The following is a 15,377-nucleotide window of genomic DNA, read 5'->3' as shown; positions in this document are numbered from 1 at the left end:
CCCCATGTACCTGTGATAACCATGAACATATACAACACAGACTGGATACCACAAATGACGTTCCTTCCTTCCTTTCCTTCACAGCCTTGGCCTTCTACTCTTTCTTTTCACAGTTTCCCATTTCTTTTCTCAGTCAAATCTCATCTTCCTTCCTTCAGTCTGTACAGGAAAAGTGACCACAAACTTAGTGGTTCACACCACTACCTTGAATATGCATCAGGGGGTACAAGAGCACTCTTACTGGTCTTTGTTTCCTGTCTCTTTTCATTAGAACCTCTTTAGGGTTGCATCACTTGGGCCTTTGCAATCTGTTCTGCTTGACTCACAAAGCATCCAAGCATGACTATTCTTATCTGTATAAACATGTGTGTTACTAGGTCATCACAGCAGAAGTCCATGTTGCAGGAAGATAAAACACATCATGCTTGTAAAATACATAAGTGTTCTATGTTTGACCAGATACTATCCAGCGTGCAATCACAGTGACACCCAGCCCTGTGAACCTTGTATGGAGCCAATTACAGGTGCATGAAGAAAAGAAGTATATGCACTAAAAAAAGGTTTTTTATTAAAAAAACCAGGAGTGCTGGTCTCAAAAGAATGAAAGAGCATTACCACCAGAAAACTATCTAGATTTTTCAGTGACTTTTTTTTTTTTAATCTTGCTTTAATTAAATACTACCTGTGTTTTGTGGTGAGCTTTTCAATAAAAAGAGACTTTCTTGGTAGGCATCCTGTAGCTATGCTGTAGCCTTCAAATAAATAAACTTTTGTCTTTTAGGGGTTATTCTTTCAACCTAAAATTGAATTTCAGGCTCCTTCTTATGCCTAGGTGCAACAGCATTCCAAAGGAAACCTATAAGCAGTAATACAATATTAAAGAACATTTTTTTATGTTAGAAATTATTTGCAAGTTAAAATGCATTTTATACTTACCCAGTTCCTAATTAAAAAATAATTTGGGGGTTATGTGAGCATTTCTATATTTCTTTCCCCCTTCTAAACTGGGAGGTTCTGTGGGAATTCTTTTTAAACCCTGGCTTTGGGTAGTCCACTCTATTAAAGTCTAAAGAGCATTACCCTTACAAAGAGCTGAAGGCCACTATCCAACTGTGCTCATTATCTCATTATATGGTCTAATTCAGTAATGTGTTTTCTTCCTGGATGTGATAATTAGTTTTGCGTTTCTTTGTTTCTAACAAAAATGTAGAGATACTGGAATCTTTTAAGGAAACAGTGAATCATTTTGGAAGGCTGTGTGCAATAAGAGTCAAAGTTATGACCCTAGTTCTTACAATTTCATGGCCTCCACTTCCAAAAGCAATCTGATCTTGGATCCCTGCTTTCAGGAAAACAGCTTTTAGGAAACAGCTCCTAAAAAAGCACAAGTACCAATAAAATGAAATTTTCTGGTGAGAAACATCTCAATATAGACATTTAGAAAATGAAAATTCGTTCTAAATAAGCCACAAAATTCACAGAGAGACTATGTGTTTCCCTTTCCATAGAGGATTGAAATCATAGTAATATACTCACAGCTTAATCAAGTTAGGGTCAGTATGTATACTGTAACACAGCCAAGTCCTGAAATCATTACCTTAAACCCAGCATACATGCTGAAGACTTTAGCAGCACACACTGCCTTCAAGTCCCATTGAAATCTGTAGATTCTTGCAGGGATGTTGGGGTTTTATTATCTCACAGGGTCAAGCTCTTAGTCCTTAATCAGGCAAGAATCCAGATGAGGTCCATGGGAGATTTGGCAGAGAAAGGACTAAATGGAGAGTGAGAAAGGATGACTCTAAACAAGTTGAGAGCAGATCTTTATACAGAGCAGAACTTGCATATTGTACGTCTGATTCATAGGCAGTAATTTAGCTCACACAGATGGCAGCCACATGTAAAAAGATTTGGCCATATATATCCTATACTTGTGCTTCATCCTCACTGAAAAGGGTCCATCAGCAGACAGGCATTAGTTAGATTATTTAAAATGTAAATTTTGACAGAATAAGTCCAATAATAAGATTTTCAAAACTGTTGAAGTAACAAAGGGATATATATTTAATTGTAAAATAAAACACTAACTAGTATCCCTGAGGTTCTTTTCTGCCCACCAGAAATAAAACAAACCCCACATCAAACCAAAATCATTCTCAATGAAAAAGTAAAATTGCTCACTTAGGAAAGGTTTCTCAAAAGGCCATCTGCAACATCAGAGCTCTGAAATGAATCACTCACTAATGTATTTCTTTCCGTTCCCCCTGAGGTAAAGTTCTGTTTAAGGAGTTTCTTACTAAATGCCACCACTCACTCATCTCCTTGCTATCTGGGCAACAACTGACACTTCGCTCACTACAGCCCTTCTTCCCTGCCAAAACACCAAACCATTTTCTCCTCCTTGACTTCCTTTTGTTCATTTCTTCCCTTATTAATAAGCACGTGCCCATTGTGTTATCCTACAGGATTTCTCCCCCTACAGATCTACGAGGGCAACTGAAGAAACAGAGATGTGGTTCTACAAGAGTTAAGCAATTCCACATTTTCTTAATGTACTGCCCAGCTGCTTGTTAGCTGTAACCAGAAGGAGCACGCACAATGACAGTTAACCGCTAAATGCATTTTCAAAACTAATAAGAAGCTGAAAACAATTCAAGCTCTGGACATAAGTACAGCGTATTCTCCCAGGCGAGCAGCAGATATAAAAGGAGAACTGAGATGGCCTCCATATGAAATCACAATGGCTCTTCTCCTCAAATAATCTTTTACTAACTCTTTTTTTAAGGGAATCTAGGGAAAGGAGTTTTAACTCAGGAAATAAGTCATTTGTGCCCAATGCTAACGTAGCCTTTCTAAGGCATGCATCTTAGTATCATTGCTGCACAGAAAAAAGTCTCAGGGAACCTCAAAGCCGACTCAGGTTTCACAAAAATATAAAATGTTCACGCACACCTGAAGTACTTCCCTTTCAGAGACCCCACAGGTGCAGAAATCCATCCTTCTGTATGGCAAAGGTTCAACTCCCATTTAAGGGCTTGCACAAAAGAAGCATGAGCCTCCTTGACACTACAGGCGGCAGGGAACACATGGGGGGCTGACAGCCGGCAGTGGAGTACAATTCCTTGTCTTCTCCAGTACAGGAAAACGCCTGTGTCTCCTTCTTCAACAAGCAAACAAACAAGGCTTCAGGGAAAAAAAAATGCGGGTACATTCTGTAAAAACCAACCACAAAACACTAACTACGTGTAAAAGTGCAAGATCACAGAAGCTTTCTTAGCCCCTGACATAACTGGAAGCAGAGACCTCAGTGAGCAGGACGGCTTTTTGCTTCCTACAAAAAGAATAACCAATACCCCAGCCCCACATATGGGGTAAGCAGTGAGAAACCTTTCAGTGAGCCTTTCAAAGTGACTTGGCTACACTCAGAACAGCACTATTTGTTTTCAAGTACTATCAGTAAAGGATAGTGTTATTCAGAAAACAGTCACAATATCCTGGAACTTACTAGATGCAAAATAACTTTGCAGTGCAGTCAGCAGTCTGAGGGGCCTCATGCACGATTTGCAAGCTTTCAAACAGTCCTCCAGAAAGGTGGGGGAATGAGTAATCTCTCTTCCTGCTAAACATTCAAAGTACACATAAAAGCTATCATTGAGTCAGCACTTGGTGGTGGCAATTCATCTGGTTTGCTGGAATTTTTGACAGCTTCAAAGTGGCCATTACTTTGCATATTACATGCCCTGTTTTGTTTTTTTTTAATTACTACTATTATTTTTGTAGAAAAAAATACAATGTAAGCAACCCATTTCAGCATATTTGTAATAAGGCAGTAATATTAGGTTTTGATTTTGGGGAAAAAAAAAGAGCTAAGGACTGAAAAAACTTAGATGTTAAAAAAGTGGCATCTTAATACAAATAAAAAACCAAGCAGACAGAAACTAATGCAGGGCCCAGTTAAACTATATGGTTGGGCAGAATTTAACAAGGTCAAATGGTTCAGGCTTTCACTTGCTTATATTGTAGCATAACACACTGACTGGGAAGAGTTCCAGCTCAGAGTCCAGAGGAAGACTGTTGCCTCTCATTTACTGAACAGTCTTCATAGGAGAAGCATAGAAGTTTCAACATTGCATTGTACAGGGGAACATTTCCTTTTTGTAATGTATTGCATATCACTGTGGGAAACTAGCTGGCAAACCCTTGTTATGGGTAGAGTTACATAAGTTACATAAACAAAAAAGTGCTTCTGTCAGCTTTTTCATGTATTTTTGGGTAAGGATGTATAGCTGTGCCAGTAAACCAAATCATTTTGTTGCCATATATTCCAATTCTGACAGGCTCTTTTACATTGTGGTTGTGTCCAACTGTGCCACCAGGTGAACCACAGATCAAGTTACTTAAAATACTTGAACAATACTTCAGTACTCTCCTTCTATAAGAGGAAACTAATTTTTGACCTAGTACAAACATGACCTGCTGCAAAAAAGGGAGGCTCCACTACCCCTACCACAAATTTCCAAGGGTCCCTTATTTGCTCTAGCAATCATGATGGTTCAGAGAAAACTAACCACTTCTAGGACTTCAAAGGCTCTCATGTAAGCACACAGGAGCCCAGCTGAAACTTATTCTTCCCATCAGTGGACCAGTGGTTTAAATTCATTGAATGGAATGGAAGTTAACAGCCATGCTTCCACTAATACCTCATGAGATCTGTGGTAATTTACTGGCCATCCAATGCAGAGGCAGGCTTAACATAACACTGCAAGGCAAGTTACTTGGTGAAGCATAAGCCTGAGTGTATCCTGCTTTAGAAAAGCCACCACCCCCTACTGACCTGCTGAAGTGCGGTATCAACATTTTCTAATTGGATACCAACAGCTGAATAACAAACAGCCCCACTCCCTGCCCCGAGGACAGCACAGACCTAACTCGTGATCAGAGAGGGTCCAGGCAGAGCAGTTCGACAGTTCCACTACTCACAGCCCTACCACCAGTGCCTCAAGTTTGGCTGGAAAAGAACCAAGTTCTTGTTGACTACAAACAATCTTTTCTCTGGATAACAAGGCTACAGTAACAAATTGAATATATTCAGAAATATAGCACAGAAGTGTACTCTCATCAACTGTTTTTTAATTGTGCTTACTATTAACCATTAACAGTTTAGGTAACCCACTTGGACAGTTCACTGCAGTTTTCATTCACTGTAAATGCAGAGATGCCATACGTCACCCACTACATGCTGTTCAGCCATTGTATGGAAAAAATGTTTATCTTTAACGCTTCCAATGTAACTGCACTGTTGTATTTGAATGTTCTTTGAGATCATCCAGGATATTACAAAGATGCTTGTTTAAAAAGTCTCTTCCAGCTGTTCTGTGTGTATATTAGGAACATTACAAAGGCATCAAATACTCATTAGTAATGAGATCATCCTAACTAAAAAAAAACATACTAATACACATCTTGGATACAAACTATTACAGTGAGATATTGAACACAGGAGGAAGAAATAGCTCCAAGTAAAGAGGGGAGCAGAGAACATCATACTCATTGCAGGGTCCCACTGAAAGTGAGCAATAGCATGATCTCCCTTGATTGGCACAACAGCCCTTGTGCAGCAGGTTCTCATCTCAGTAAATCTCTCTCCAACTCCACCAGTCATGGCCTAGTTAACAAAATAGCACAGAGGACCTAACAAGAAGCTGCTTGGAAGAAAAAGGAAACAAACCCATGTGTTGCCAATGGAGAAGGCAGGCCAAAAGTCTTCAGACCAGAGTACAAGTTTTGTTATCACTTCAGGACACGAGCCCTAGGAATAAATCCATTAAGAAAGAGGACCTGTGCAACACCACCTTCCCATTTCTGCCATTAAATCCTCCTAGAGACATAATGCTCTAGAATTGTATCAGGATCAGACACCTAATGACTGGTTTAGAATATTAAAGGGAAGAAGACACAGTAACTCTTCAGAAAGTTATTGTCTCAATGTCAACCCGTTCTGTCTGCAGCAGTTGCAGCCCACCAAGCAGCAAACTAAATCCTCAAAAAAGCCTTCCAGCAAGAGATGGCACCAGGGAGCACAGGGACACCAGTGCACAGGCTGGTTTCTTCCAAAAATTTAAGGAAAGCAACTGGAACAAGATGACAAAACAGGTATCAGAACTGAATCAACTTTATTAGTTCAGTCAACTAATACCAAAAATGTTGACTACTCCAATTAAATTACTTCAGTCCACTAAGCCAAAAAAGCACTGATTCATTGCTCAAAAATCCTCCTGGGTAAATCCTGATTTCACTCCACTTTTTCTTTGAGCAATCTTGTCAAATCATAGACAGTTACATGAATGCTTGACTATAAAACCATCTCAAGTGCATTATTATTTCTCCGGAGAAAGAGGGAAGATACATTTTAGGACTCTACAAGGCAGGAAAGAAACCAAAGGAGTTCTTTGTTAGCAACTTGAAATGTTTTGGACAATAGTTTTGGTTAATCCTTTACATAGTGCTTGTGCAATTTTGAAACTAACAAAAGAATAAGCTGGTTTGGTTTTCTCCGCACACAAGAAGATTTTAACAACACCATTGAGCAGTTCAATACTCAGAACTGTTTCATTAGAATTCTTTTCTCCTGAATCACATCAATAAAGTTGAAGTTCAGTTTAGTATTTATAAGAGCTGACTTATAGGCTTCTTGCTGCAAACATACTTTTGAGATCCAGTAAATGTATCAGAGACCTAGAATTAAGGAACATTATTTTCCTTAATTGTTTTATTCAAAATCAACCATCACAAAGTCTTAAACATTATTTTATCTTGGGCATGAAATTGCTGAAAAAACCTCTAGCTTTGCTAATTTCAAAAAAGAAAAGAGATTTCAAGAGACATAAGTAACACAACCAGGTAATTTTCAGGGTTGCTTTTATTTTTCTGTTACTGGCATGAAGCATTCCTTATTCTGACATTTCACTTACCTTTTTTCCCTTGGTAAAGAAACCATTACTCAAGTCAGATAACTGGCCTTTTCACAGGAGGCACTACAGAAGCGTTTGTCAAATATTACAATTAAGACAATTGCAATTTTCAGAAAAACCTCAGAGACCTTCCTACGATGCATACTTGAGCTCTCTTACTTCCATCTGTGATGGTAAATGTGATCACAGAGATCAAACATTAGCACTGGGAGAATGAAAATGAATGCAGTGAACAATATGGCCATGGGCACGATTTTAGCAAGAAAAATAACTACTACTGGCCTAGTTCCAAAAAGCAACTGAGATAAGTAATTTCCAAAGTAATCTCTGAACGCTTTTCTTGCCAATTTACTCAAATATCTATTACTTTTTCAGCTTGAAGGTGAAAATATCCCACAGAAAAATTAATTACTGCTTTGAACTCATTAGTGCTATAAAAGAAAATTTTGCCAGACTGACTTAACATTTCAAAGCAGAAGATACGGAAATTTGGCCACTTTTTTAAATTATATAGTTATTATATAATCCAAAGTCAAAGTCTACCCTAGTGCAGGAAACTGAAGCCACACATTAACTTGTATCATGTTGCTCAAACCATGCATGGGATTTAATGCAGTTCTACCTGCTGTTGTAAGTTGTCTCCCAATGATGCAAGAAAAGAGTCGCATTTCACCTGAAAATCATTTTTGGTACAGTCTCAGATTTCCTACATCCTTGCTTTGGTATGACTGAGTCTACTTCCTGCAAATATAGTGATTTTTTTCCTTTTTTTTTTTTTAAATAAGGATGGCAAGTAGAGTAAAATAAGTAACTCCATGAGTTAGACATTTTTCAGAACATCATACTTGATCTATGATTTGCCAAAACATCAACCACCTTGATCCTTATCAGAGATCACAACAAACCACTACAGTTCAGCATCCAAGAGTCTAAAAAACAAGCAAAACAGCAAAAGGTCTGACAGTCCCTTTAATAAAACCTTTGCCATTTCCATAGCTCCAAAAAGGGCACAGGGAGGTTTTGAAGAATTACTGAGATAACAGCAGTTAGCAACAATGTGATCCATGTGAATTAAAGTGATTATGCTGGCTCTTCAAACAGTCCTGCGTGGAAGATGCCAGGGTTGAACGCATCTGTTTTACTTATAAAGTGACTGAGATTGAGATATTAAATAACTCGTGGGGAGATCACAGAGAAAGTCACAAATCCAGACCCAAGTGTTTCATGTTTCAGTCAAAAGCAGAGGCTCAGAGATTAGCCCTATGCATCTAACACAGCTATGGCCATCGGGCACGGGGATTGCAGAAGGAGAACAGGTCCAGCTGCTGGTCCAGCATCCCCTGACTCCTTCAAGAGTCCCTGCTCATGGCTGAGCCACAGCTGGAAGGAGCTACTCTGACAGCCCATAACTTGCTCCACCCTCTCCCACAGGTCCTTCGGACATTTACATTCAGTCACCACAGAGGATGAACACACACATCACATCACACAGGGCTGCTGTGCTTGGCTGTATGAAGAGTGCACATCACTCCATAGGCAGGAGAAGACTCCACCATGGTCCTCAGACACAGCAGCACCTGTCCAGCCATGCTTTTATGCTTTATGTCCAGCTTTAATGCTACAGAGCCCATGTTTCCCAGGAGTAACCAAAATGCCCATTTGGGCTAAACTCACACATGCACCAATATATAAAATATGTGACCATTGCTTTTAAAGTTCTTAATCCCCTACAGATTTCCTTAAAGCAACTCCAAATTTGCAAAGTGAACTATGCTAAGCTACTTCAGTAATAGCGACATTTTCAAATAACCTTTTCACCTTTATCCACTTTCATATAATTTCTGAAGCCTAAAGAATCACCAAGGCATTATGACGCTAAGTGTCCCTCCCTGATTTTTACACATTAATGAAAGGCACGCATTCTTGAGATGGAAAAAACTCATTTTTACATAGTAGCTAGAATCAAAAAAACTTGAGGAGCATCTCTAGTAGAACATATGTATTACTGCTCTATTCAAATTAAAAATAATGACAAAGAAAAATTTTATTTATTCCAAAATAGATTGCATCCATCATCCTTTCCAGACACAAGGCAGATTTGGTGATCAAGGAAATGAAGAAAAAAGTAAAGAGGAAAATGAGGAAAAATAACCATAAAAATAAATTCTTCACTCACTCTTGACTTCAAGTGTCAAGAAAAAGAAAACAATATAAAAGCCCACCACCAAACCTGCTTCAGATGAAAGCAAACTTTTTGCTGAAGAGCAACAAACCTTATGCATGTTTCCACCATCCAGCCCCAAATTCCCTTTTTTGTTACTTCTTTGCTGCACTACTTCAATAATGAGAGTAATGACATTTTCAGTTTAGTTATTTCCATCCCTGACAGGTAAAAATCCCTTTTTTATTAAATGCCTATTAGTAAGTCTCACAGTGTGGAAGCTGCCAAAAAAAGGAACAATAGCTCCATCTTTTATAAAGTACACTTATGAAGAAAAGCACATTGTGCTTAAAGCAGCTGCACTTCACGGCATTACTAAAAACCTTTGCTTTGTCACCTCGGGTCAAAATTTATCCTTGGTGAAATTCCATTGACTTAAAATAAGTTTACACCAAAGAGAAATCCAACTCAGTGCCTTGAGGTAATGAAACACGGTACAGTCTTTGTGCTAAATATATTTTTTTTCACTCCAAATTCATCTCTCCTATGACTTACAGCCTAAGGGACTTCAGTTCTTTTTAGCATTAGCTAGAGAGGATTAAATTATTTCTCTTTGTTGAAAAGGCATGTATTTGGTCCCTATATTTTCTCTACACTATAACATCACCAGTGGTAAAATAATGGCATTGAATCATACAAGCATGCTTCAGTGGAAGGAGTTTATAAAAGAAACAGATTTGCAGAAATTCAATACAACTGTCATGTGAAAATAGCAATTGTTTTTCTAATAGCAGATGCTTCATATCTTGTTGAGACACCCCAGGACCACATTTGGGAGTGCTGGGTGTGGGGTTGTACAGCATGTGAAATCTAATCTTTAACTAAATATGCCCTTTTCACCTTTTTATTAATTAAAGGGTTCAAGGGTTCATGTTGTTTATAAGAAAAATTACAGATGGAAAAGCTAAGAAAGAGTTAATAAGGGCCTGCAATACAGAAAGGATATTAAAAGATCTACAAGCAAAACCTCAAATCCCAATTCCCTTCAGAAAACAAAAGAACTATTTTTAGCAAAGTATTTATAAAATAATTATGTGAAGCTTAGAACTTGTTAAAGACAAGTTTCTCTTAAAAAAAGAAATTTGAATAAATTCTCTTACAAAGACAAGGATTAATGCCATCTCCATTCTGTGCCATAACATTTTCCTCAAAACTACTGTTCATCAGTGGAGTACTTCCCTCCAGAGGCCCTTAGTAACTCCATTTGCCAGCATCTACGCAATTCCAGTACTGCATTATGGGCCTCATATTGCTTAGGACTCCTTTGGCATCACCCAGAGTCAGTTTTAATCAAAGAACCAGATATTCATGTCTAGTGATAAATTCTCAGGTTCAGCAAACACTTCAACATACACTCAGCTGTTCTGCTGAATCAGGACCCACAATTCCACATCCTACTGCTCCACATGGGTGCAGAATTGTGCAGAATTCTGCTGAAATTCAACTGCTTTTAGCTTGAGAGCCTTGCTGATACAGGAAAAATGACGTCTGCTCAGTTCAAGCCATTCCAAGTCTGTGATACAATTACCTCTTTGAAAATACATAACCCTTCTCTGTATCCTGACTCTAAATTCTTCAGAATTTTTGTGTGGGTTTGGAAGATAAAAAACCACTATTTATGCATAAAGCACATAGAAATGGCACAGGATTTGATTCAATTCAGTTACTGAAAGACAGACAGATGAACAGACTAAAAATGTAAATTACAAAGGAATAGATCATTATGCAGCACAAGAATGCTGAAGAAACTTAAATCACGGGACACACAGATTTAATCTAGCTTCCCAATTTTAATCAGTCTTTGTATTTAAAGTGCTCACTTAAAACTATTTACTTCTTGAAAGGTATTATGTTTTGTGTGAAATTAAAATTAACTCTTTTTTTTATGTATATTTTGGTGTCTCAAAGTTATGTCACAGAGCTCACTGACATGAAGTTAGGAATTCATAATTTGATTCCCTGTCAGAGAAACATGTGGTAATAAGAGGTTTCAAATCACCATCAGGGTGATGAGGAATAAATAAATTAGAACAATTTCCACTTTTAATAGCCAGTCACTGGTTTCTCAATAGTATTTCTCAGAACTGAGGGCACGTTATCCTCCCCTGAAGAGCACGGGCATTCCCTTGCAGCCCATGCAGGAGGGCGTGCAGCTTTTCTGACATAGCACAGCACATGAACCAGCCCTTTGCTCCTCTAATTCTCTGAGACTGCAGACTTTCAAATGTTCTGAGTGCTGGTTCATCTCATGCTCAAAAGTCTGAACACCCAGACCATAAACAGATAGGAATAGGTGATTTTACAAGGGAGGCAGAAGTCAGCTGATTATGAGAAAGAAGTGAAAGGAAAGGGTAGTAAGAGAGAGAACGCTTCATCCATTCAAAAGCTGCAACCAGCCTGTGCTTTACCTCAGTCCTAAGAATTCAAGATCCATCCTCTGTCCCTTGGTTCTCATCCTCTAAACACAATTTAAACAAAGAAAAAACTCCACACCTCTGGCAACAAATACTTTGGGGAAAAAAACAATTACAGTCTAATTACGTCTGGGAAATACCCAGCAAACACTGCTTAAAATAAAAGGAAATTTGTGTGAGCAACTCCCAGTATTAATTTCTACTTTTTTTTTTTTTTTTTTAAATCATGTCCTTCACCTTCTAGTGGAAGGTTTTTCTACTACACTTTGAAGAATCATATATTGCTTTTGGAAATAAAGTGTTCAAGGTCAGGGGAAGTTCATCTTTAGAAAAAATAAGAAAAAGTAGATGTCATGACAAGGCCTGTTTCTTCCTCTTGTTCTGCTTATTAACATGGCACCCATCACCATCATATCTGGGGGGCAGAGATCCAGAAGGTACATAGATACATGAGCTTGCAAGTGAACAGTCTTATTGAAAATGAAGCACACACACTCTGAACAATGTAAGATTACTTACAAAAACAAGTATGTAAAAAAAAAAGAAAAAACAGCTAGGATTACAATAGAGTGGAGAACCAGGGAGTAAAGAGCTCTTGGAAGAAAACCATAAAGAAAGACCTAATATGAGCAGAAAAACCAGTGACCTCAGTATTACAGAAAATAGGTAAATTCTTCAATATATCTGATTCTTATAGGGTCTTGATCTGCCTGACCACAACCATGAAACACAGTCATAAGGAGAAATATATCTACAAGTCAAGCACAGGCAATGCTAAATATCGGGGGTTGAAGGAAAGTGAACATGGCTCCATGGGCAAATTCTGGTTGGTATCAGGTGCCACAGCTGCACTGCTTTCTCAGCAGCAGGAATGATTTGCACCAACAGAGGATCTACCCCAGAGGCTGCAATGAGAACCCTTGGCCACTGTAAATCCATAGGCTGTATCACCCTTCTGTCTTCTTTCCAGCTGAATAGTAATGGAGGAAAGAAAAAACATGGAAGTTGAAGTTAAAAAACATTCCCATTCCTTCACGGAAGGACCAGTCTTGATGAAGGTTTGGCCCTCAAGGTCTAGAGCAGGTATGCATTTCACTTGTCCTCTAAGACATTTTATTAAGACATGCGTCATGCACCCAACTGCAGTAATTTGCCAGCAAGAAAAATAAATATGTTCCAGCCTTTGATTTAAGCCACATTAGGACAGAATATTTTTGCTCCGAGATTACAAAGCCAGACTAATTTAAGAGGTCATCCAAGGCCTGGATAACTGTGTGTAGCTGTGAGTGTGTGGAGTTCCTACTGCAGGTTGCCAGGCCTTAATTTAATCCCACTTCAAAAACTTAATTCCTTCACTCGGGTAGAGAGCTTGCCAGAAGTTTTTCTCTCCATTCTGCACTTTCCATGAAGTAGAAAAATCTCAGAGTAATCAAGGTTTTCTTTGCAATCTTTTTCTGCCCAATTAAAGCTTTATAAATAAAAGCTTACAATAAATCCATGTACAAGGCAAAAGCAAATCAAATTCAGATAAGCATTTAGCTACATACATCCAGGTAGTATGAGGAGGTAGAAAAGCAGGCAAATATTCTTTGAATATTTATATAGACTATTTTCAATGCAATTAGTGAGGTGTAATCTTTAAGCTATTAACTTGAAAAACATGTGACTCGTCTTTGACCATCCATTTCTGTGCATCATGTTGTGTAACTCCAGGGTTTTGGGGGTTTTTTGATATATTTAACACACTAGTACCTTCAAGAGCAGAAAAAATAAACCAAACAAAACACGGATTCTGTCTAGAAGCTCACTTATACCTGAAAATACAAGAATGCAGAAGCTATTAAAATGTCAGTAAACCCCCCCCCATAACCAATAGCACCAGTTTCAGTGTAGAACTGGCAAACAAAAGAAAGGTGTGCTCTGCTGCAGGTGCCTCACTTCTTAAGAAACAAAGAGCAAGGTGGAAAAAGGCTGAAATGTATAAAAATCAATACCCTAGGGAGGTGGCATGCTGCCCCCTGCCTCCCCCAGGCTCCACCACAAGCCAGGGATTTAATTTATACTAAACTTTATTTAGAGTTCTAGTTTTATTTATACTAGAACATTTGTGGTTCAAGACTGAAAAAGCACGAGTTGTGTATGCTGGCAATTAAGAGCCACGCCTGCCATGCCCTGGCCATCACGCTGACCAGAGCCCAGGGGCCTCTGCCAGCTTTCCACACAACTGGAACATGTTTGCTCCCACCTGTTCTTCACCTAGAGCCACAAAGCCCCTGCATTTAAAGCACAACTGTTTGCATGAAAAGGACTCAAGATCTCAAGTTGCAAAAGCTCTAAATAACTTTCAGAGAGCTGTCCTTCCTCAGTTTTCATTACATCTGCCTGATACCTCTCCTCTCTTCATTGTAGTCCATCGGTTCTTGCTCTTATCTTACTGTACTCATTATACTCTGTAAAGGACATTATCTAGTTGTTTCAATAAGAATTTATTGAAAAAATTAAAAAGCATGGAAGAAAACCAAAATATACAGGTAGGTATAGCCAGAAACCACAAAGACAGCACTTCTCACCTTCCCCTAACAAACTGTGACACTTCCTACTCCCTTCAGCTAATTTCTTCCCATGCAGATAGAGGAAAAATCAGTCTCCAAGAAAAAAAGAATTTGAAACTAGCCCTCCTCCAAGCAGGGTGCTGCACTAGACTTCCAGAGGTCCCTTCCAGCCAAAATAATTCTGTCACTCTACTTATTCATAAGCATCTGACTGAATCCAAAGCTTTTTAAGAGTCTGTTTCAAGAATATCTGCCAGAGGAAAACACAGAGATGGGGAGTAAAACCAAAAAAACCACAATGAATTTCAAGACAGATATGTTACATTTTCTGAACACTGAATAACTTTCTAATAGTAGTACTGTTTGATAGCACTTTAAAATCAGTGGGTTTTAATTAAAGCTGGTGTTAAGAGGTAAGCTGACTTGATAGGCAAGCATTCTCCTCAGCAGCAAAACAGAATTATGGTTGAGATCAATTTAAAAAGCTTTTTATTTTCTGCACTGGCCATCCCTTTTAAAGTAGATTTTTACACATCTAGAATGACACAGATTTGCTCCAAGTAATGGTTCTTGTCAGCCAAGAGCAGCATTGATGGCCTCAGCCTGACTGCAGACACACTCAGACACACCCTGCATTGCTGGAAGTCTGTCTGTAATGAAGCAATTGCAAAATGTCAGCATCACGTACTATTAAACAATCGAAGTTACTAATGTTGGATGGATGCCTTCAAGAAGGTCAAACCCAGAGAAAGTCCCACAAGGCTTGAGGGCTTGAAATAACATAATTTTCCATGCTGAAGATGAAATGAAAATTGTAACACATTTAATTGTTTAGCCCTGTCTCTTCCAAAGCCGGTCATCTTTTCCACAGTGAGGACATCTGAGATTTAAGCAAGCCATCTGTCCACTGTCTGCTTTTCCCACTGTCTCATTTTGACTGACTACACATCCACTTGGCCTCTTCTCCAAAGACCCACGCTGTACACAAGCTGGACACATAAGAGGCTTCCCCTTGCAACCACAGAAAGAACTCTGACAAACAAACATTCTGAGTAGAATCACTTCAGTGCTTAAAGAAACTACAGAATAAACTAGGTACTTGAACTCCACAGATCTTTCCTTTCTCTGTCACAAGTTATTGCAACATACTGTTTTTAAAATCCCCAGCTAGGCCAAAATGTGGGACAGGAACAACCCCCTTAAATGGCAGTGCATGTTC

The 15,377-nt window shown here is 38.7% G+C and overlaps 1 protein-coding gene across 1 annotated transcript in view; it reads right to left on the bottom strand.

The window, feature by feature from the left end:
* Nucleotides 1-15,377, bottom strand: part of TGFBR3 (transforming growth factor beta receptor 3) — a 113,038-nt gene that overhangs the window by 83,373 nt on the left and 14,288 nt on the right. The window lies entirely within an intron of this gene.

This window comes from Anomalospiza imberbis, chromosome 9, assembly GCF_031753505.1.
Source record: "Anomalospiza imberbis isolate Cuckoo-Finch-1a 21T00152 chromosome 9, ASM3175350v1, whole genome shotgun sequence".
In the NCBI taxonomy this organism is placed as follows: Eukaryota; Metazoa; Chordata; class Aves; order Passeriformes; family Viduidae; genus Anomalospiza; species Anomalospiza imberbis.
The sequence above is the reverse complement of the archived record's forward strand: the minus strand, read 5'-3'. Positions and strand labels throughout refer to the sequence as shown.